Raw genomic sequence first — 23,372 nt, forward strand, 5'->3', positions numbered from 1 at the left:
CATTTTCTGGGGTTGGGTCTATCCCGAAAGCTTTTTCCAAAATTTGCTTTCTTCGAGGTATTTTGCACAATGTGTGCGCCACGTTCTCAATGATTTCGATTCTGCAATAATTGCATATATCGTTGTCTTCGTGTTTGAATCGCTTCAAATATGGTTTGAAACAGCCGTGTCCAGTGAGAATTTGGGTTAGATGAATATCTACTTCACCGTGCGATCTATTTAGTCATAGTTCGATGGTGGGGACTAATCGGAATTTCCATTTCAGCTGCCTTCCCATCGTTTTTGACAGCGCTTCACCCAGTCGCGTAGCTAGGCAGCCAAGGGCCCTGGGGCAAATTAAAAAATGAGGCCCCACTGCTATGTTAACTGATTAGGTTTTAACAAATAAAAATATGAAAGATTCAAATATTTATTATTCTTTTTTGTGACAGATAATAAAAATATTAAACAGTAACAACATAAATTACAATTAAAACTAGGTGTAACGAAATAGAGCAGATTCAAGAGTTAATTATATAAAGGTCGGGCCTACCAACACACTAAATAACAATTATACGATCGTATTTACAATTTTCAATAGCTTTAGTTTTCGTAAAAGAATCAATGACTTCGTTTAAATGCAGGCTTGATGAGGTTTTGTTTTCAATTTTTATTAGCCAGAGGTGGGCATATTAGCCCTCAGTGGCACTTTGCACCGTTCGGGCACGCGAGCAAATTTTGAGCGCTAGATGAGGGGATCACCGCGTGTAAACATGAAGAGGGAATTGATAGCAACGTATTTTACCACTCCTTGTTTACTAATGAGGGCGCGCGTATATATGGGTAGTTGCACTGTGGGTAACAATTGTAAAATTGCCTAACAATTTTAAGTTTCTTTATAAATACCATAAATTTATAAAATGTAAGACAAATAATAAAAACTGTAAAAAATATTTCGGAGAATGTTCTTTGGTTAAAGTTCCAGCTGCTTCCAAAATGAATTCTTTAATGAAATCTCTTGTATACCGATCATATTATTCGTGTTGCACTTCATAATGCCTTTGAATTTTGTATTTCTTCATCTGAACATGTTTTTTACATGGCATATATGTATTGTATACTGCCAGAACTTTCCTGACATAAGTACTTTTCTTCCCATTCCACATTAAATGAATTAATTTTTCTTTTTTAATTTTGGGCACTGTTTTCACGCGCTGATAACATTTCTGCACATTTAAATTATAATAACTTCAGTTTATGAACCACTGTTTTTTCAAAAACATATGCACAAATGAGCGCTCAGCACACACCTATTAACGTTTGTATTCTATTTGCCACTCTCAATTAATAATGCCATACCGCGCAAATATATTTTTACTTGATGATTTTTTATTTTTTTAAAATATGAGTTCCCTTTCTAAAGTGCGTATTATTATTTTAATACATTTCAAGAGGCAACTTAATAAAATTTAATAAAATAAAACAATTATAGAAAAAACCTCAATTCTTTGAATATTTTGGTAAAATAACCAAACTGAAAAATATCACAAATCATATATTTATAAAAGCATTTTCATTAAATGGAACTGCAATATGTTTAATGAAAATATATATTATAGTCACAAGTATCTTTGCTCTTCAGTTTCCTGTTTTTACCGACGTAAGAATGCTGACTCGGGCTACGCGCAACTTTTGCCGTAACATTGAACTTTGGAAACATTATTACGATAACTTCTGCTGTCGCAGGCCACGCGCAACTTTTTCCGTAACATTGATTAACTTCTGCAGACTTAGGCCGTAACATTAGACTGTTAAACAGTCTTATGATAACTTCTCCCCTCCTAAGTGGGGTACGTCCGCGGACCCTCTTGTTGGCAGAGACACGGCAATGACAGTCAATGCTTTTAGGGTCAATAATGTTGTTGCCCATCCTGTACCGTAAGTTAAATGGTCCATTAGTTGACGATTTTCTAGAGTGCGGTGACGTAAGTAAGGTAAACTCATTATATCGTCGTGCACGATTATATTTATTTGACTGGCCCAAGGAAGTCCAGCTTGATGAGAATGTCATAAATGCCAGATATCTATTTCTTTTATTTTTGTTGTATTCAAAGTTCTATTTACTGTATTAGTTAACTTGTTAACTTGCTGTTGTAATTGGGAATTGATTTCTAATTGCCTATTGTTATTGTCTTTAAGTTTATTAAGTTCTATCGTTACCTTTTGAAAGTCGTCAAAGTCAGGCGTAACTGCTACTACCTTGAGGGCAGTTCCTAAGATGTTCAAGCTTCGTTGATGTCTTGTTGGTCCAGTTACTGTTTGGAGGAGCTTGTCAATTCGTTCGAGATCGGCCTTCATCAATTTTGTCATGTGACTGTGTGAGATTTGTTGTGTGCCTGATGTAACTGTATGAGTCCCACAAGACCATGTCACCATCCGTATTCGGTAAACAGTCCGAGTGAGAGTGGTCCACAATTTTGCCAATGGCAAGGATCGGAGCCAAAGTGAGCGCAAGGATTGGAAGATTCTAGATAAAGAAAGGCGGGTGGAGATGAGGAGAGAACTTATAGTTATTAGCTTAAACTAACGCAGATTATCCTTATGAACTATCCTACCATTTACCCTAACCGTGGAGCCCAAATTTTCTCACAAGGGAGTGAGTTTATTTCCTGGACGATTATTTAACTTAATGAGAACTGTTTCGCCTACACCGAATGTTCTTTCTGCGCGGTTCTTGTTATGAATTCTTTGTGTTGCCTCTCACATTATTCCACATACAAAGTTTGTTCCAAAGTAAACAGGACTTTTTGAATCTAGCGCCCCCTGGTGGCGCCATCTATATGTCGATTGGTGCGTTAGAACTTCATGACATTTCGTCTATTGGAAATGAAGTTATTGCGTTTTAAGTGTCAGTATGTTTGTGTTATCGGTGTGAAAATGAGCTTTGAACAAAGAGTCAACATTAAATTTTGTTTTAAAATTGGTAAACATGGATTTATCGCATTTTGACCGAACATTTGGTCTTACGAAAGGTGTGTGCACGGTTTGTTCCGCACAACTTGACTGACGACCAAAAATTGTTCAGAATCACATTTTAACCATTAACCACTCCCCGTATTCACCTAATATGGCACCGTGCGACTTCTTTCTTTTCGGAAAAGTGCATTTGCCCATGAAAGGAAAGCGTTATGCAGACGTAGAGACCATTCAAAAGACTTGCACCGGCATACTGGCGGCCATACCGGCCAAAACTATTGAAGTAGAATGAGACTATTTTGAACAAAATAAATTGATTTTGCCGAAAAAACCATTTTTTCTGTTTTTTTTAAGTCCTGTTTACTTTGGAACGCACCTTGTATTTCCACATTATTTTTTGCTGCTCGATTTTTTCTACCTGCGAATGGAAGACATCCGTTGTATCCTCAACGCCCTTATCCAATTTCAGGCATCTAGCGATTTCTCCAATGGTACTATGACACCTCTCCACCTGCCCATTGGAGGTACTCTGAAGGGGAGAAGCATTTACGATATCAATGCTGAAGAAGTCTCTAAGACAAGGTCTTATCGCGTTTGCATTAAGCGATTTCTCAATATCGCAGTATATGGTTTTAGTTCCAGTAAACAGGTTGACCAGTTGCAAAATGCGTGGTTTAATAACGATTATGGGTCTGGAAGGGATTGATTGCACAACCGCAAATTTAGATAGTTTGTCCACGCAGGTAAGAAAGTATGTAGAATTTGTGGAGAAGATGACGATGTGAAGAGTTTCCCCGGGAAAAATTGGATTGGGAGTTTTCCCTATAGGATGCTTAACTGGGTGTTTTACGTATTTGGATTTTGCGCAGGTTTTGCAATTTACTGCCATTTCCCTGGCCTTCTTTTCCATTCTAGGGAAAAAATAATCTTGCAGTATTTGCTTAACGTTTTCCTGAGAAGCACGGTGGGCTCTGTTATGCTCCTGTAGGATTATTTCCATTTGCGCGTTAAGGTCAAAAATGTCTATTTGGTGTTTGGGAATGTGATTATTAGCCAATGCTGAATCTGTGCTAGCAGAGGTAGCTCGCAATGGATACCATTAACTACATCAGATTTTATTTCTTCTGGCAGCATTTCGAACAAAGTCTCATTATCAGTAAATGTAAGGAAGTGACGTAATTTGTTTCCAAAAAGTACAAATATTTTCTTCGACGGAAGATTACCTGATTACAGAATTAATTGGTTTCGATAGACGTTAACCGGTTTAGAGACTGTTTCTATTTCTATGGTAAGTGATTGCTCACTGTGAATAGTGGCGGCATCTGACTCAGGTTCAGGATCTAAAGAATTTATAAATTGGCGTGATAGAGCATCGGCTACCAATATATCTTTCCCTGGCTTATAGTGAAGTTTTGCGTTATATCCTTCTATGAAAGCTTTCCACCTTTTTATTTTTGGGTATACGTTGCGATCTGACACCGCAAAGGTAAGGAGTTGATGGTCGGTGTTAGTGTTTAATTCCTCGACACTTAAAAAAACTATTAACTATTACTGATTCGCATTTAAAAAAATCAACATGTTTGTCTTTTCATCGTCCAAGCGCATTCTCCTTTCACTTAAAATAAGTCCAGCTTGAGAAAAAAGCCGTTCGCAGGGAACCGAAGACGCTAAACATACTAATTTTATCCGAGCTATGGGAGACAGATATGGATATTTATATTTGTTGTGCTGCCACCATTTGAAGGGGTCCGCATTTCGAGCAAATACTACCTCTTCCAAATAACGCTGAACCTCGATAATGGCTCTTGAATTACAAGTACCTCGCGACTTGTTTGACACAATAGTGGAGTCTATATAGCTCCATATTGAAAACTTTCTACTTGTGGTTCTTGGGGTTCATTTGCTTGGGCTTCTTGAATTATTCAACCTACATCTGCAATGATACGATTTTTAAATATGTCGGCTATTGTGGGGTTAGGCGAAATTTTTGAAACGACGATGAAAGAAGTGTTGCTCCTTTCGGTATTTCCTAATCTTTCATTTATACCATTTAGTAATTCAAAAGCCATTGCTTTTACAGGATCTACATAAGTATTGGCTTTTGTCCACCTAGTAAACACGCTTTTGAGACCATTTACAATAGGAATAACCATTGATCCGGGGCAATATTTTTGGCCGCTTATTTCTTTCGTGGTGTACTCAAAAGGTTTTAATACAGTAAGTAAATCCTTTAGCAACAACCATTCGTCAGGATTAATTCGGGGTAATTCCTTATCTATGACAGCGACAGTACTTTTAATAGCATCTTCCACTTTCATAAAGCGTTCAATCATATAAAATGTAGAATTGCAGCGAGTTGCAACGCTTTGAATTAGTTTCAAAGGTTCGGTACCAGCATTGCGTTGAAAACTCATAAATTTTTCGTTTGTAGATGTACTTTTTCTAAAATGAGCGACAATTTGTTTTACTTTTTGTAAAACAGTATTATCGTCATGGCCACTTATACTTGCTTTAACAATTAAATTTAAGGTATGCGCAAAACAGCCGAAGTGGCGTAGTCTGAGCTCATTTTGTAAGGCGCTCTTTATATTATTCACGTTATCAAACACTGCAAATATTATGTTATCAAATACCCCCCACTCAGTTGTGTCATTTTGTATTTGCTCGGCTAAGTTTTTGGCAGTATGTGTCTCACTCATCGGACAGCAATCCAATAAAATATTGTTAAATTCAAAATTTTCACTAACAAAATGTAGTGTAATTGCTATGTAACTCACTGTATTGCGAGATGTCCAACAATCGGTTGTAATGCAGACTTTAACACCATTCGCCACTTTTAGTTTCACTTTTTCGACACATGTTTCATATAATGCCGGAAGCAAGAGAATCCCCCTGTATATGAGGATATCAAGCGACAGCTGTATTTGTATATGAAATGTAAACAAATATCAAGTAACAATTTCTTCTTCTTCTTAATTGGCGTAGACACCGCTTACGCGATTATAGCGGAGTTAACAAAAGCGCGCCAGTCGTTTCTTCTTTTCGCTACGTGGCGCCAATTGGATATTCCAAGCGAAGCCAGGTCCTTTTCCACTTGGTCCTTCCAACAGAGTGGAGGTCTTCCTCTGTTTCCCCCGCTGGGTACTGCGTCGAATACTTTCAGAGCTGGAGTGTTTTAGCCGCTGTCTTTTAATTCGCTGAACTATGTCAATGTCGTCATATATTCCATACAGCTCATCGTTCCATCGAATGCGATATTCGCCGTGGCCAACCCGCAAAGGACCATAAATCCTTCGCAGAACTTTTCTCTCGAAAACTCGCAACGTCGACTCATCCGTTGTTGACATCGTCCAAGCCTCTGCACCATATAGCAGGACGGAATTATGAGCGACTTATAGAGTTTTTTTTTTGTTTGTCGAGAGAGGACTTTGCTTCTCAATTGCCTACTCAGTCCGAAGGCAAGAGTTATTCTGCGTTGGATTTCTAGGCTGACATTGTTGATGGTGCTTACGCTGGTTCCAAGATAGACGAAATCATCTACAAAGTTATGACTGTCAACAGTGACGTGAGAGCCAAGTCGCGAGTGCGACAACTGTTTGTTTGATGATATTTCGTCTTGCCCTCGTTCACTGCCAAACCCATTTGCAATGCTTCCTTGTCCAGTCTGGAGAAAGCAGAACTAACGGCGCGGATATTGAGGCCGATGATATTAATATCATCTTCGCCTTGTCTGAAACCTTGTTTGGTATCGAATGGCTCGGAGAGGTTCTTCCTGATCCTGACGGAGCTTTTCGTGTTGCTCAACGTCAGTTTACACAGCCGTATTAGTTTCGCGGGGATACCAAATTCAGACATCGCGGTATAAAGGCAGCTCCTTTTCGTGCTGTCGAAAGCAGCTTTGAAATCGACGAAGAGATGGTGTGTGACGATTCTCCTTTCACGGGTCTTCTCCAAGATTTGGCGCATGGTGAATATCTGGTCGGCTGTTGATTTGCCAGGTCTAAAGCCACACTAATATGGTCCAATCAGTTTGTTGACGGTGGGCTTTAATCTTTCACACAATACGCTCGATAGAACCTTATATGCGATATTGAGGAGGCTTATCCCACGATAGTTGGCGCAGATTGTGGGGTCTCCCTTTTTATGGATTTTGCATAGCACACTTATATTCCAATCGTTGGGCATGCTTTCGTCCGACCATATTTTACAAAGAAGTTGATGCATGCTCCTTATCAGTTCTTCGCCGCCGTGTTTGAATAGCTCGGCCGGCAATCCATCGGCCCCCGCTGCTTTGTTGTTCTTAAGGCGGGTAATTGCTATTCGAATTTCTTCATGGTCAGGGAACTTTACGCTACGCTTTTATCTTCTTGCGGTCTTTCTAACCCTCAAACTCTTTGGAATAAGTACAAAGAATACATGGAAGATATTTTTCATCAACTGCAGCAAGTACACACAGATATTACTTTCAATGAACATGTCTACAATAAAACGTTAGTTATAATCGAAAACAAGGTTTTTACGATGGTTGGAAAAAAATTAGATAATTTTGGAATGTCGAGCCCTCGACGAGACAATATGGATGATTTTGATAATGAAATTGCACGAGAGCTAGATTATGATGTCATAGCACTGCATTATCAAGTGACAGAATTAGCCCCTCAATTACTTCCAGAGCAAAATGGTGTTTACAATCAAGTTTTACGTAAAGTGGACACGGGCAGTGGTGGACTCTTCGTTATCGACGCACGAGGAGGAACTGGAAAAATGTTTTTGCTTAACTTATTATTAATGTCCGTCAGAAAAGACCAAAAATAGCAGTTGCTGTAGGTTAGGTTAGATGGCTGATCAAAGATCGCGCGTGGACTATACGTACCCCTTTGTGATGCCATAGAAAATAGAACTCCTGTGTTCGGATTTACAGATCCGCAAATCGCTTAGTAGCCAATAAAAATTTGCAAAGGCGCTTAATATCTACACCGACAGGTTCGGTAGGATGTCTCAAGGTATGTACCGTAAGTGTCTAAGTCTTAACCTCCCAAATGCGGGACAGTCAAGAAGGAAGTACTGGCTAGTTTCGGCCGCATCTTCTTCTAAGCAGCTTCTGCATACGGCATCCGGTAAGATTCCCAGTCTTACAACATGCGTGCCAATAGGGCAATGGCCCGTCAAGAGCCCCACTATTAAAGAGAGGCTAGCCTTACTGAGGGCAAAGAGATCGTTAGATCTTCTGTGATCTATCTTGGGCCAGAATGCTTTTGCGACCGTGCAAGTACCAATGCTGTCCCAGGTTGACCAAGCATCCGCGAGGCCCAACTATCCAGTAGAAGGACACAAGAGGAATGCTTTTGCAACCGCGCAAGTACCAATGCTTTCTCAGGTTGGCCAAGCATCCGCGAGGCCCAACTATCCAGTAGTAGGACACAGCAGCACCGACTCGTTCCCATTCTACCGATAGTGACTCTAGGGTGCCCTTCTTTGCTAGCTCATCAGCTTTGCAGTTACCCGCTATTCCACTGTGGCCCGGCGCCCATACAAGTCTTATAATAAATACTGTCGCCGCCAGGGACAGTGCCGCCAGACACTCCTCAACCAGCCCGGAACGCACTGTGAATGATTTCAGGGTTAGTATCGCTGCTCTGCTGTCTGAGTGAAAGGTCACTTCCCTGAAGGTGGATGCCCTCTGCAGTAGCAGATCTGCTGCAACTTTGATGGCTGCAACCTCAGCCAAGAAGACACTGCAGTAGTCGGGAAGTCTGAAACTGTAGCTGATAGAGAGCTCCCGACAGTAAACCCCTCCACCAACCTTCCCCCAAGCTTTGACCCATCCGTAATGAAGCTTATTCCCACCCATAACTCCCTATTCGATATATGGGCAGAGAAGGAACCGCGGGAGTTCGAAATGGCGACTCTATGATCCAGATGATCCGGTATGCAGTCAAAGCTTTTAAGGATATCTGAGTGTTCAAAAACACGCTCCTCTAGGAACCCAGAATCCCTGAGCCTAATAGCCACTCTTGCAGCCATGCACCTTCCGGCAATGCCCACAGGCGTTACGTTCAGAATTGCATTAAGTGCCATGGTTGGGGCGGACCTTAATGCACCGCACATGCTGATGAGCGCAGCCCGTTGAACGCTTTCGAGTTTCTTAGCAAGTGTGGTCCTCTGTAAAGCCTTCCACCACATAAAGACTCCATAGAACATTGTTAGCTTTACTATGGTGTCATAGAGCCAGAGGACTACCTTCGGTGAGAGGCCCCACCTTTTGCCAATAGCTCCTCTACAGCAGTATAAGGCAATCGATGCCTTTTTGGCACTCTCCTCGATATTCGGCTTCCATGAAAGCTTCTAATATAGGATGAGCCCTAGATACTTCACTGTATCCGCCGGTTGCAGGCGAATGCCTCCCATTCGCGGCAACGGTGCCACTGCGATCTTATATCTTCTACTAAATAAAACCATTTCTGTTTTATTCGGGTTGATGGCGAGTCCACTTCCGACCGCCCACTTTGTTACAACGCCGCGTCAGTTCGTATACGGTGCTGAGAAGCTTTTCTTCGGCCATAAGTGCTACATCGTCTGCATAGGCAATCACCCGACAGCCCAGATCTTCTAGTTTCTTAAGAAGGTCGTTAACGACTAGGATCCATAGAAGAGGAGAAAGAACCCCGAAGATTTTCGCTTACAATAAAATAAAAAATCGACTCACCTCTATTGTTTGTATCCGAGCAGCCCCGGATCGAGTGTCGCGATTTGGCGTCCGAGCCGATGATGACGTTGGCACCATTCCGGGACGCTTCAGCCAAGGTTCTCCTTAGCAGTACGGAAGGCGGCTCCACCGCATCATCGTGCGGCATATACGCGGAGGTAATCCGGACATTTCTGGTATCGCACTCCAGTTTTGCTGTCATGTCAGCATTGCTAAAATTACCGCCACGTCCGAGAGATTTAGGTCGTTTTCCATGGTCGTTTGACCATCGCTACCGCCGTCTGCCTTCTCCCATGCATCTGCAGCTTGAGTGCCATCAGTCCTGGTATCCGTTGGGAGTACCTTTAGCACCACCATTTCGAAACCATAGCTGATGGCTCCCTTAGTTTTGCTGAGAGGACCGATGGACTCCTCGTTAAGCATTATCGACACCTGCCGATATGGTTCATCGGTTTTCTCCAGCCTTATAACCCTCCAGTCATGCGTGGGAAGTGAGAGGTTGCACTACTTGAGAATTTCCTCAATCTCATTTGCAGTGGAAGGTCCGCTTTGTCCACGGCTTCCAGTCTGGCTCCCTTCCAAACCTCCCCCACCTGAGATACTGCCTCCTTATATAAGATGACCGATCTTTCATCGGCACACCTTTTCAGCTTGTGCAACCCATGGTGCCAACCAGCACTTACACATTTTGGGGGTGGCCCCGGGTTTCCCTTAACCACCTTGAGGAAGACTGAAGAGGTAGCCGCCGCTACTCTCTTCCACTCTTCGTGGGAGATGCCACCGTCTTCTCTACTGCGGTCGAGCACACCAAGTACTCTTGCGCCAGCGCTTTTAGTGATTTCGCTAAAAGTTGACGCAGCCCCCGTTCGCGGTTTCTTACCAAGGGAGGTTTCTCCCTCATGCGACATTTGCCGCTTAACCGCTGGTTCTGGTCCCTTCGTTTCGAGTCGTGCCCTATCGGGTTCGCTCTCACTCAGAACCTTCTTAGCCCACTCGAGAGTATTGGCAGGCTGCTCAGTTACCTGACCAGCATGCTTGCCACCGTAGCGCTCTACGATTTTTGCCGCCAGTCGACGGTCCGACTTCAGCTTCCTAGCTAAAGTTCCCCTGTTAATGCCCCCTGTGGATCCCTTCATAATTCTAGCAGAAGTTCCTCTGCTGGTGCTAGCGATTCCGCCGTGCACGAAGGCTCCACCCAATACTACCTCTTTTGTCGGCGGTTTTGAGCCGGCTCTTTGTCCTATCGCTGCAGCTACTCAGCAAAGGTTTCGTAGCCACAGGAGCAGCAGCCCCGCCTGGGACGAATCTGGGTGTCGAATTCGGCATCCCTTCATCTCCCTTCGTCGCCTTTCCGTCGATGTTTGTTATAGACTTGTCCATGCTAAAAGGGTCCTCAGAGCAGCTATCCGTCCCCCGGAAAGTAGCCGCCTTTTATGGTCCCAAGGTTATCTCAGTGAGGAGGCCAAGGCGAGGGTTGACGTACACCTTCATGAGGCATTACGTTCAGAGCCGACCAGCGTAAAGGAGTCCTCTCAACTTACACCTACCACGCCAACTTAACGACGACAGGGGGAGAACGTACTCTGAGGCCTGCCAGGGTTTTAACGGGACGGAGGCAGTTGCGACATTGGCCCAACAGCCATTTCTGATGGGTGTCACCCCATCATACTCAGGTGCCAGAATGTCGCCACCACCAGCCCATGGTTCTACCAGATCCAAATAAGTTTACCTACTCTAAAAAGAAACCAGTTCAATGCTAAAGTCGTAAAGGAGTTGTAAGGCCGTGGAGGCCGCAGGCCATTTAGCGTTACCCAGGATGCACCAGCGCGGAGTCGACCTGCTCTACATCCAGTTGGTGTAGCTTCGTCAGGTATTGCTGCGACGCTATTAAACGGCAGTAGTACGGCACATTCCGTTTTAAAATTACCATTGAATTTGGCACAGGAAAATTCGCCCATCTGCAATTTTAATAAAAATAGTTCACGAGGTAGGATGCTGCGAGAATGCCAGCTTTTAGTGTGGGATGAAAGTACAATGTCTCACAAGAAGGCTATAAAAGCTTTAAATCGGACTCCCCAAGACTTGCGAGATAGTACAGATATAACTCAGTACAACAGCTAATCTGGGGGGTGAGAAATTCCAAGTCAGGGTGATGGTACTAGGTCAGTATAGTAAAACCCTCAAAGGGTTTGGCTTTCGTATGTTTCGTATGTTTTTTTATGGCCTTTTAAATTTTTTCCTTATCTTGATGTTTTTTCGCTTAGTTGTAACATTTTGGCAAAAACGTAGTTTTTTTTTATGTTTTAAGACAAGACCTTTTACAATCGCTTACTTCTCAGGAATGAGTACACCAGAAAATGAAATTAATTTATTAGGGAATTTTTTGACGAAATAAAGTTTTTGCAAGAAAAGGGATTTAAAGTAGGATCTAGGCAGAATTTAAAAGAGTTTAGTGGTAGGCTTTTTGTTTGTCACGCACCAGCTCGCGCATTTGTAACTGGTGAAAAGTCACACGCCGCAAAGTATAAATAGCTAAATGCGTTCAGGAAGGGATTTATACAGAAAGGAGAGTGTGTTTCTCATAACCCGTGGGAACCACTTTTTTCAATTTTAAAAAAATTGGTACAAACTTTTTTTTTGGAATTTTCTTAGTTTAACTAGAAGATAAATTATTAAAAAATCTGAATCTCTTTGAATTTTTTGTTTCCGATAGAAATTGCGACTTGCATCCTGTCCGCCGTCCGACAAATGCACATGCGAGATGCATCAGACAATTGCTTCCCAAAGGCAGACTATCAAAGATTTCGTATCTAAAAAATTTGTAAATGATGTTTAAATATATAACTATAAACCCTAGAAATTTCGCTTTAATCAATTATTTCTTCCTCCCAAAAAAATCGATTTTTTGAAGCCTCTAAAGCAGGCTCCCCCTTAAGCGTCCGTCTGCCCGTGCTCCTATCACTCCACGAAGTAATACTTAATCAGGTGGTTCCGTAGGAGTCTAGAGTTGGGAGTAAGCCATGTTTAGCGGATTGAAGTTCTGCACTCTGGCTTTTGATGCTTCCCCGTGCTTAAAAAACCACGACTTGCAGGGATTCTACAAGATTTTCTATTTTTATAGTTATTAGACAGCGATATTCGTAGTTGCCAGAATGTTCGAGTAGTGAAACTTTGTTAACGATCTAATGCACATTATGACGGCTGCCGGATTATGCAACAAACACAGCTCTAGGTAAAGCATTAAAAAGTTGTAAGCTAAGATTATGAGCACTAAATTGTTGGAATTAGAAATATAAATAAGTGTATAGTTTTTAAAAATCCAGTAATCGAACTGAAGAGTGAGTTACAAGATAAACGATTTGTCGATAAAATTGGTGTCAAAAGAGGGATTGTTAAATAAATTCCAAATTCTCAAGGAGATTTTGGCTGCAATGTAGCAGATTTCTACGCAACTTCTCAAATGGCAGTGGTTTCATCACAAATTTTGGCGCAGTTGGATAAGCGGCTGTCAACGTAAGCGCAAGATGCACGCATATCTGCACTGTTTGTGGCGCGCGGGACGCATTTAGCATCACAAAAAGAGAACAGTCAGAAGACTGATTGTTCCGACGGTTAAATCCTGAGGAGCGAGCTGCACAATGCTCCAAGTACATCCTAAAAGACGAAATGAAAGACATAAATGCTATTTGTTTTGTACCAAATGTGACGAAAACCAATAAGAGAATAAAACAGATTCCAATTAGAAATTAAAATAAGTGTATAACAATTTAATTGGGACTTTTATTTAACAGTCCACTTTCAAGACGCAGGTAACAGATTGCACAAACCCATTGAAACATTTCCAACTGTTCACCAACACTGCTACATTTCGTGCAATTTTCAATTGAACGAGAGAAAGCGGAAGTAAGAAAGATAAAACTATCGACCGGGAAAGACTCGTAAATTAGTACATTGATTATTTCTAAATTTTTTATGAAGATATCTTTTAAGATACAAAAGTTTTCTATACAATAAATTGATTTCGATAGGCCATTGGTTCGCGATTAATTTTTAGCATGCTTCGTTAATTAAATACTTCTATTTTTGATGTCGCACAATAAAACTTTTACAGAACCTTATGATGGATGATGAAGCCTCACATCTACGCTCGCTTTTAAAAGATTCCTATCTAATGGAAAATGGTGTGGTAAAGAACACCAAAATTCTGCTAAAAGGACATCCGAAGAAAGAATCGAGAAAAAATATTGAAGTAAGTTTACCACAAGCGACTGGACATTCCTGGCCGTGATATCCCCCGATATCTGTTTAAGTTTAGTGACGCTAGTACATACATTAGTATTATATTAAAGTTAGACAAAAGAAGCTTAATAAAATTATTAAATAACTTTTTTATAGTTGCAGCTGTTTGGTGGTTATGCGTTTAGTCATACCGCTATCTTTGAAATTGTGCATGGTGGAAGAGAAACTTTGCTATATAACTTAAACCATCGAGATGGAACAGTGAGTAGCGTTGGAAACAACTGTGTTTGTCGCCAATAGTTTTCATCTAACGTATTTTTCTAATGTAATATTTTTATACTCTCGCAACAAAGTTGCTAAGGAGAGTATTATAGTTTTGTTCACATAACGGTTGTTTGTAAGTCCTAAAACTAAAAGAGTCAGATATAGGGTTATATATACCAAAGTGATCAGGGTGACGAGTAGAGTTGAAATCCGGATGTCTGTCTGTCCGTCCGTGTGTCCGTCCGTCCGTCCGTGCAAGCTGTAACTTGAGTAAAAATTGAGATATCATGATGAAACTTGGTACACGTATTTCTTGGCTCCATAAGAAGGTTAAGTTCGAAGATGGGCAAATTCGGCCCACTGCCACGCCCACAAAATGGCGGAAAGCGAAAACCTATAAAGTGTCATAACTAAGCCATAGATAAAGATATTAAAGTGAAATTTGGCACAAAGGATCGCATTAGGAAGGGGCATATTTGGACGTAATTTTTTGGAAAAGTGGGCGTGGCCCCGCCCCCTACTAAGTTTTTTGTACATATCTCGGAAACTACTACAGCTATGTCAACCAAACTCTACAGAGTCGTTTCCTTTAGGCATTTCCATATACAGTTCAAAAATGGAAGAAATCGGATAATAACCACGCCCACCTCCCATACAAAGGTTATGTTGAAAATCACTAAAAGTGCGTTAACCGACTAACAAAAAACGTCAGAAATACTAAATTTTACGGAAGGAATTGCAGAAGGAAGTTGCACCCAGGCCTTTTTTAGAAATTGAAAATGGGCGTGGCGTCGCTTACTTATGGACCAAAAACCATATCTCAGGAACTACTCAACCGATTTAAATGAAATTCGGTATGTAATATTTTCTTAACACCCTGATGACATGTACGAAATATGGGTGAAATCGGTTCACAACCACGCCTTCTTCCAATATAACGCTATTTTGAATTCCATCTGATGCCTTCTCTGTATAATACGAGTATATACATTAGGAACCAATGATGATAGCGGAATAAAACTTTACACAAATACGGTATTTGAAAAATATGTAAGTGACGTATAATGAAATCTCGATTATCACTTTATCATGCGAGAGTATAAAATGTTCGGTGACACCCGAACTTAGCTCTTCCTTACTTGTTTTTACTACAATTACCCGATGGTTGTGTGATAAAGGCTTTGAGGCGCTATTTCAATCGCAATTAATAAAAGTTGAATGACAAGGTATCGCTGGGTCAGTGTTTTTTGTACAAGCATTTCGTGCGCGTGTGATAAATTAGCGGTAAGTTATTACAAATGAAAAAATGACACAGAGATAAATATAAAAAGTATTCTAATTTGCAGAAAATTTAAATTCATCTTGAATATCGGCTACAGCGAAAATATATGGTCATGTTATGTTGCCTAAGATGGCAAAGGATCGCGATGATTTTTGGATGTCTGTATGAAAGAAGAATATTAACACGTTCGCGTTCATTTAAATTTAGCGGGTGGCTGCCAGATAATCACTTAATTTTTCCATTTAATTTTTTTAAATAGTCTGAACAAATTAGGGAATTCCCGCATTTAATTTTTCAAGAGCATTTTTATATGTGCGGAAGAAATTGCGGGAATATAGCGCGGGAATTCCCGCAATTGTTTTATTGAAGGAAACATGAATGGCGGGAATTCCCACAATTTACGCGAATGTGTTAAAAAAAGCAATACTGAAACTTACAAAAAGAGCTCACAGTAGTGGCAAGGGCCAAAAGTTATAGAAAGAAATTTAATATCGCTATTGTTTAAAGTTAAACCTATATCTGCGTTTTGTGTTCTGTTTATATAACTTGTAATAATGTATGTATATATGCGTTAAAAATGACAAGACAGTTATCTATTAATAACTTTGAAAGTCTGTATTAACAACCCGTAATTAGAAAATTGTTTTTTCCTCACGCGCTATGTATATGTACTTATAGTATATGCATAAATATATGGTATTAATTAATTTTAACAATTAGTTTAAGTAAGCATGATTTTACAATTAAATAAAGAAAAATAATATATAAAATACTGAATTTTATTTAAACGAATTGAATTTGTCAGAAGTAATAAATATACAGACCTATTCTGAGAAAACCTCACAACTGATTTGTGAGAAAAAACATTTAAGTTTTGTGAGGTTGTTCTTGCTCAAACCTCACTTGAAAAAGCCACAGAAAACTCACAATATGACGTGAAAAGCACTTTGCTGTGAATCAGATAATTCTATTAAATTTAGCGAAGAACAACTCAGTAGCAGGTTCTGCATTACAGCATAATTTTTAAACATAAATAACTTTTTATTTGCATGCATGTATAAAATACATACAAACATACATACATATTTAAAAACAAAATATTGTCCGGATTATTTAAACATAAATATATATTCATATGCATTTTTATTCATACTTAGAAGGAAGTAAAATGTACAAAGACCATAAGTTTTGCATTAGGGGGATTCTCTTGATCTTGCAGGTTTGCAGATAGCAAAAATCCTATACTGAAAGGGCGTGAGGGCACCTATTGCAGAATCAAGTGATATATGATCGGCTGATTCGGTCAATTTATTGTAAATGACTATTGTGAATTGGCGCATCTTCTGCATTATTCTTAACAAAAAACTGTAACAAATCTTTATAATTTAAATAGAAATTATAAAATCTATTTAAAATTTACCTTCCTCAAAAAATTTAACATCAAAATATGTCTTTATGTAAAATGACAGCCAAAACAGGGTTGCAATTATATTTTTTGTGTCATTGCACGAAAATAAACATGGGTTTTGGTCTGACATATTTTACAGCCCAGCTTCTGCGTTTGTTTGTTGTTGTGTCGTTGCATTAGGTGGAAAAATCTGCATTTCGTGCACCATGCAGGGTTTTTGAAAGAGTAGGAGAATACCCCTATTGTGATGTTTGCTTTCAGACATTTCAAATTGGACAGGAAATTCTAAGACTTGTGCTTTTGAAATCACCCCAGCATTCGAAAACCTCACATTAGTGAGGGTGGTGGATTTTGTGAGGGTATGAGAATAGGGCTGATAATGACATTCCGAGATAACAGATATGCTTGTTACTGCTAACAAATGGGTAACAAACACGCTAACATTTTTATATCATAAAGGTAACAAACTGCTAACCAAAATAATAAAACTAATACTATGCTTGGACCGACAATGAGAACATGTTTTCGTGGGAAAAACTGGTTTTCGCACTAAAACTTGTGTTTCTGTCCATGTAAAATCTGTTAAACGAATACACATTGAAAACCAGTTTTCGCTGAAAACTTCTTGAAAACTCACATTCCACTCATTATAATCGATGCCTGCTCTAGTTTAATCGATTTTATTGGAAGACATATATGCCGGCCCAAAATTGTCACTAGGGATATTCTCTTGCTCTTGCAAAACCCTGGCACGGTGCACGAATTGCAGAACTTTCCTCTTGGTGCAACGGCACAACAACAAACACACACAGAAAATTATTTGCAATGTCTGTAAAATATGTCAGACCAAAACCCATGTTTATTTTCGTGCCGTCATATGTCACTAGATACTCCAATGGGTGCTCTCTTGGCCTTGCATATTTCGGTATAGGATTTTTGCATTTTGTGTCATCGTGCAATCTTGCAAGAGCAAGAGAATGCCGCTATTGATTGCTGTCAGTGAAAACCCATCGGTTGTCGGTCCGAACGACTTAGATTCCACAACCCACAAATGTGTTTTCAATGTCGGTCCGAACATAGTATAACAGAAATTTGTGTACTTTTACGTATAACACATGGGTAGCCCATTCCCTAACTGATGTATATGTTATGGGTAACATATGGGTAACTTATTCGCTAACAAAAGTATTTGTTACGCCTAACAGACTGGTAAGATATTTAATAACAAATGTATGTCATTCTGTTAACCTAAACATAAAAAACAAGGTAGCATATAAGGGTAAGTTAGAACAAGACAGCGTACCATATTTGCAATTGGTTGGGCGAGAAAACCATTGAACATCAAATGACGAGGTGTTACTTTTCCTGTTTTACCCCTGCGAATGGTAAAACACGTGTCGTGGTGCAGGGGCTTAAGTCGCAAAGCTTACTCGACACTCCCAACCGGTGTGGGAGGTATTGCTTTGCACTGCTCAGGCAGAATGCCGTATGCGCGCGGAAACCTAGAAAGAGCTACGACCTCCTAATCCAGGGTGTTATGCGACTGCCGCGCCCTTTGGATGATTTTCAGCCAGGAGGTAGTATCGGTGATCTTATCGCGTCATGGGGTTCTGGAGCGGCGGACTTTTAAGTTTCCCTTTATTTGCATTGACCCGACCGCTCAGCTCGTTGAGCCAAATGTCGTAAGAAAATGATGAATAGCGACACAACGAAAACGAAAACAACAGCTATGACCAGGCAAATACAAACGCAGATGATAAAGGACAATGGTAATAACAGAGGTACTGATGCAGGTAAGGGATGGAGGCCCTATCGCCAGGGAGGATGATGACGACATGCCCTCATGCAGCGGCGCTCAGCAAACAACATCAACTGCACCCGCTAAAAACGTAGCGAAAAACTTCGCAACTCCCTAGAGCAGGTTCAGCTGCTTGGACTCAGGGGAGTCACAACGAACTTGCACTGCTGGAGGCGGTGACAAAATGAAGAGGACACGCAGGGGTAGACTACCCCCTCCACCACCAACAGGTCGTCCGGGTGGTCATAATGACCCTCTAAGACGATGAATGAGTGGTGTTTAAAATGGTACCTAAGGCGCCTTCAGAAGGGAAGAACTCTTGAGGAAGCCGAAAAGATGGCGAACGAAGGTGATCTTTACACCGAAAATGGGAAGAAAGGACGCCTCACTGCCTAAATTCTTTAGACCGATTAGTCTAACTTCCTTCCTACTAAGGAATGAGGAAAAGATCGTGGACGACGAAATAAGGTCGAAAGCGCTGATGCTCTTTATACTAAAAATGGGAAGAAAGAACGCCTCACTGCCTAAATCCTTTGGACCGATTAGTCTAACCTCCTTCCTACTAAGGAATGTGGAAAAGATCGTGGACGACGAAATAAGATCGAAAACGCTGATAACGTCATATGCGAATCAGCATGCTCACGGAGCAGGCAGATCGATCCACACTTCTATGTACCTCTAACCTCCGAGATACAGAGTTCGCTGGAAACTGGAGACATCGAAGATGCCTTTCTCAACACGTCTTACACAAGCGTGGCAAGGGCACTGGAAAAAAAGAATGTAGTGCCACCGGTGCGCAAATAAACAAAGGCCGTACTACGCACCAGCATACAGTAAGTAATACCAGTATTCGTCTAGGCACTACAAGGGGCTGCCTTCAGGGAGTAGTGCTATCCCTCCTGCTGTAGAGCTTTGTCGTGGACGAACTACTTTGTTGCTAACTATTAATGAAAGCCGCTGACAATAATATGCGGACGACATTGTTATCATAGCTAGACAAAAATTTGAGGACACTCTCTACGATATCGTACAAAGGGGACTAGGCCTGGCCAAGGGAAGGTGCAAGTGTGTCGGATTAAACCCGTTGAAGACGACCATTGCCCTTTTTACGAGAAGCAGGTCTCTGCCTGACAGAGAGATAAAGGTGTCTAATATGGTCAATTACCTTCGCCTCTCGCTGGATTCCACTTTGCGGTGGGAGCACCATGTTGACCTGACCATGATGGTCAAAGCCACGAAGACACTGAAGGTGTGGAATCGGCTTGCTGGTAAATCGTTCGGGTGCAAACCAAGGGTTATAAGATGGTTGTATACCATGATAGTGCGAACAATTATCACTTATCCAGCGGTGGCTTGGGCTTCAAAAGTTTCGCAGATGTCGGTAGGACTTCAACTATCGAAGCTGCAAAGACTCGCCCTTATCAGCATGTCGAGTGCCATGCGCACATGTCCAACGGCGGCACTTAAAGTCTTGCTGGAGCTCAACCCGCTACACCCAGTAATCGGTCAAGTCGTCAAACACATTCTGCTCCAATTGACAGCATAGAGGTTTGGCAAAGGGAAAGTAATCTCTTCCCAACGTATGAATGAGTTAAGTGGGATCATAGCACTGGTTCTTCTCCCTAGAGATAGCATTACCTAAAAGGTAAAATTCAATAGGAAGTTTAAGATTACCCTCACTGCTTAGGAAAGCACCTCCAACGCAACTATCGCAATGAACGAATAGCTATACTAAGCGATAACCAAGCGGCACTCAAAGCGAAAAATCAGAGCACGGCACGATTCAATAGTCTCGCAGAACGTTACTATGTGCAGCTTATTTGGGCACCAGGTCACAAAGATATAGCCGGAATGAACTGGCTGATGAGCTTGCCCGCTCTGCAGCGTCAACCAACATGGTAGGACCGGAACCTTTCATTAAGGGTTGGTCCCCAATCTAAAACAAGGAGGTTAGGCTTACAAAGACAAATAGTTTTAGGAAATTCTGTGACAGCGTCTCCTCGACCCCAGAGGCAGCTCGGCTGCACAAGGCGTTGTCGAGAGGTAAGACGGACACGGTATTATCCATAAAAAGACAGGATGGGACCTATACAACTAGCGCGGAGGAGAGAGCAGAAATACTCCTACAAGCGCACTTTCCGGTGACGGTTCAGGCTGACCTAACTCCAGCATCGGTCACACGCAGACCGGATCGCTTGGACTGGCTGACTGCAAAGAATCTGTTCACTGCAGATTTAGTCAGGTGGGCACTGGTCTCCTTTTCGAACTATAAGTCATCGGGAGTGGATGGCATCTTCCCAGCCCTTTTATCTATATATTATTATATCTATTATATAAAGTTAAATATTTTCCAAATAAATTACATTGTATTTTATACAAGTGTGTTACACAATAAACGGGTATGTTTTATTTCATATGTGCGGGATAACTATTCGATTTAACCCAAATCAGTTTATATATATGTTCATATGCACATAGTGATTACCAACGTTTAAGTAAAGTTACATATGTATGTATCTATTTGTTATAATCGTAATCAGTAATCTTCATCCCCAAGGTAGGGAGGAGAGACTACTCGTTAGCCAAATCATTCCGGCCTATAAGTCTCACATCCTTCTCATCCAAAAGGGGATGGAGAAAGTAATAGATAACCACATCATATCGGAAGCGTTGAAGATCGGACCCCTACATGCCAGACAGCACGCGTACAGAGCGGGTAGAACCACTAACACTGCTCTGTACCAACTCACGTCTGAGTTGCAAGATTCGCTGGATAATGGCGAGGTTGCGATTTGCGCTTTCCTAGACATTGAGGGTGCTTTTGATAACGCGTCTCACACTTGCGTGATCAAGGCACTTGAGAGAAGGAACGTAACAGCTCCGGTATGCAGATGGATAGAAGCTCTACCGCGCACTAGGGTAGCGGAAACAACGGTGGGGGAAAACAAGATCCGTCTTGGCACCACAAGGAGCTGCTCACAGGGTGGAGTACTAACCTCTCTGCTATGGAGCCTGGTAGTAGATGAGCTCCTTGAGTTGCTCACCAGCATGTCATAATGACGTGAGGTAGATTTGAGAACACTCTCTGCGACTTTGTTCAAAAGGGCTTAAACCTAGCGAAAGGATGGTGCAACACGGTAGGGTTAAACAACAACCCAGCAAAAACTACCGTGATTCCTTTCACTAAGCGTAGATCTCTTCGGGGATTGAATTTCCTAACAATTGGAGGCATGGAGGTGGAGATGTCGAAGGAGGTCAAATCCCTTGGCCTCACTTTAGACTCATTCTTACGGTGGAGTAGGCATTTGGACTTAACGATGTGTCACGGTGTCACTGGAGCTCACACTGCTGCAAAACATACCATGCTGCTAATGTCAGCAGAGGGCTGCGGAAGAGGGAAGCTAACGTCCTCTCGACAGACGGTCCTCCCAAAGGACGGCACCACGAAGAGGATAAATTTCAAAAAGAACTTCAGAGTTACTCTGGGCAGCAAGACGGAGTGGATTGATTCCATGCTGGAAATGCTGCTGGAAAACAGTACCAACCAGTGATACAGTGACGGCTCAAAAACACCGGAAGGTATTGGGGCAGGTATTGCGGGACCGCACACTCAGCTGTCCATATCAATATGATGCTTCCCAAGTATCTTTCAGGCTGAAGTTTTTGCCATATGTCAGAGCGTAGAAGTCAACCTCCGTCGCAACTATCGCAACCAGCGCATCGCGATAGTCAAGCGGCACTAAAAGCGATCTCAGCATATGAGACCAAATCGCTTTTAGTAGAGCAATTCATAGAAAGGCTAGACCACCTATCTTTGTGCAACCGGGTGCACCTAATCTGGGAGCCAGGATATAAAGGAATAAAAGGAAATGAGGGGGCCGACGAACTGGCCCGCTCTGCGGCAGCGTCCAAGATGATGGGACCAGAACCATGCATAGCGGTGGGTACAATTCCGATTTCTTTGATTTGAAGAAACCGTTGGAAAGAGGAAGTCCTCCTGATTAAAAAATATATAGGGTTATAGATTCGCAAAATTCGAACATTTCAAAAAGCTATTTCACCACATTAAACACACTTTACTTACATTTTTCACTTCAAATTAATTAAATTAAACTATAAACTTTTAAATAAATCCACATTTTACACTTTTAAAGGTTTTTTACCTATGAAATCTTTATTTTAAAAATTACATTCTACGCTCGTAGTGAACATCATTTGTGTACAAAAAATTACGACGAAATGGAGCGCTGCCATGTGATGATAAGGCAATTCGCTGAAATTCCCCTTTTTCACAAAAATTGCTCTATCCATGCATATGGATATCTTCTTTTTTAAATTTATTAAACAAATAAGTAATACTATATAATAATATATAATAATATTACATACATCTTCTTCTTCTTCTTAATTGGCGTAAACACTGCTTACGCGATTATAGCCGAGTTAACAACAGCGCGCCAGTCGTTTCTACTTTTCGCTACGTGGCGCCAATTGGATATTCCAAGCGTAGCCAGGCCTTTCTCCACCTGGTCCTTCCAACGGAGTGGAGGTCTTCCTCTTCCTCTGCTTCTGCCGGCGGGTACAGCGTCGAATACTTTCAGAGCTGGAGTATTTTCGTCCCTTCGGACAACATGACATAGCCAGCATAGCCGCTGTCTTTTAATTCGTTGAACTATGTCAATGTCGTCATTTATTCCATACAGCTCACTGTTCCATCGAA

General features: G+C 41.3%; 1 long non-coding RNA gene across 1 annotated transcript in view; it reads right to left on the bottom strand.

The window, feature by feature from the left end:
- Positions 1-23,372, bottom strand: part of LOC126765443 (uncharacterized) — a 195,839-nt gene that overhangs the window by 131,856 nt on the left and 40,611 nt on the right. The gene's annotated exons all lie outside the window — the stretch shown is intronic.

The sequence above is a fragment of the Bactrocera neohumeralis genome, unplaced genomic scaffold (assembly GCF_024586455.1).
Source record: "Bactrocera neohumeralis isolate Rockhampton unplaced genomic scaffold, APGP_CSIRO_Bneo_wtdbg2-racon-allhic-juicebox.fasta_v2 cluster10, whole genome shotgun sequence".
NCBI lineage: Eukaryota > Metazoa > Arthropoda > Insecta > Diptera > Tephritidae > Bactrocera > Bactrocera neohumeralis.